Genomic DNA, 1,626 nt, shown 5'->3' on the forward strand with positions numbered 1-1,626 from the left:
TGTGCGCGTGTGAGGCCGGCTACGCGGGCCCGCAGTGCGAGCAGCGTGAGTCCTGGCCGGGCCCCCAGCCGCGCTCCGTGAGCGTGCACACGCTCCTGCTCACGTGACGCACGCTCACGCACACGTGACGCACGCTCACGCACACGCACACGCACACGCGATGCACACTCACGCACACACAATGCACACTCATGCACACATGCACATGCGATGCACACGCTCATGCTCACGTGATGCACGCTCATGCACACGCGAGGCACACTCGTGCACATGCGATGCACTCATGCACATTCATGCACACGCGACACACATGCACACATGACACATGCACACGTGATGCACATGTGATGCGTATGCTCATACACATGTGCGCACGCGACGTGCACATTCATGCACATGTGACACCCATGCACACACCCATGCACACACAACACACATGTGATGTGACATGACACACATGACGTGCTCACACACTTGATACACATGCACATCCATGCACATGTGATGCACAGCTCACGCACATGTGCCACACATGCATGCACACGACGCACATGCACATGTAATGCACATGCTCATGCACGCATGACACACACTCATGCACACATGACACATGCGCACATGTCACATCTGGGGTGCCTGCCTCTCCTGGGGCCTGGTTCCCAGCTGTGGGGGTGAGGCAGAGGCATGTGGGTGAGCCCAGCACCCCTGGGGCGGGGAGCCAGCCCCGGCTGGAGTCTCTGTCCAGCTGGGTTGGCAGAGCCGGGCAGGACTGGGTCAGGTGCAAGGCCCCCCAGCTGACAGTGGCTGGGGCTGTGTGTCTCAGGCTGTCCCCAGGGCCGTTTTGGGCCGGGCTGTGGGCAGCGGTGCCAGTGTGAGCACGGGGCGGCTTGTGACCATGTCAGCGGAGCCTGCACCTGCCCGGCCGGCTGGAGGGGGACCTTCTGTGAGCATGGTGAGCTGGGGCAGGGGCTGGGCCAGGGCGGCAGGGACCGTGGGCAGAGTCCTGTGACCCAGCGTCTCTCCATCGCCACCCCGCTCCTGCAGCCTGCCCGGCCGGCTTCTTTGGACTGGACTGCCGCAGTGCCTGTGACTGTGCCGCCGGGGTGCCCTGTGACGCCGTGAGCGGTGCCTGCCTGTGTCCTGCCGGCCGCCGCGGCCCCCGCTGTGCCGAGGGTGCGTGAGGCCCCCTCGGCCATGGGTGATGCAGGAGGGGTCTGCTCACTGCCAGGCTGGCCCTGAGGCCCCGGCCTGGCTGTCCGAAGCCGCTGGTGGCCACCCCGGGAATGCTGCTTTGCCCACGAGGGCCAGTGTGTTGGTCCCTATTCGTGGCCACCCTGAGTGACGTCCAGGCCAGAGGGAGGAACAGAGTAACCACATAGTCCCTGGGGCCCTAGTGGACCCGCCCAGTGGCCTCAGTCTGCTGCAGCCCCTCCCAGGGTCCGTGTCCCTGACCCCTGACCGCCCTCTCCCCTGCAGCCTGCCCAGCCCTCACCTATGGGCACAACTGCAGCCAGGCCTGCACCTGCTTCCACGGGGCCTCCTGTGACCCGGTCCTTGGACAGTGTCGCTGCGGCCCTGGCTGGACAGGCCCCCGCTGCCTGCAGGGTAAGCCACGCCCACGTCCCA

The 1,626-nt window shown here is 65.4% G+C and overlaps 1 long non-coding RNA gene across 1 annotated transcript; it reads left to right on the forward strand.

The window, feature by feature from the left end:
* The first annotated feature begins 793 nt into the window (after window positions 1-793).
* Window positions 794-1,620, forward strand: LOC105310876. Its single transcript, XR_897568.2, has 3 exons — window positions 794-952; window positions 1,045-1,173; window positions 1,477-1,620. It is a non-coding gene; the product is annotated as an uncharacterized LOC105310876 (long non-coding RNA).
* The last annotated feature ends 6 nt before the right edge of the window (window positions 1,621-1,626 follow it).

Source organism: Pteropus vampyrus, unplaced genomic scaffold (assembly GCF_000151845.1).
Source record: "Pteropus vampyrus isolate Shadow unplaced genomic scaffold, Pvam_2.0 Scaffold14594, whole genome shotgun sequence".
Classification (NCBI taxonomy): domain Eukaryota; kingdom Metazoa; phylum Chordata; class Mammalia; order Chiroptera; family Pteropodidae; genus Pteropus; species Pteropus vampyrus.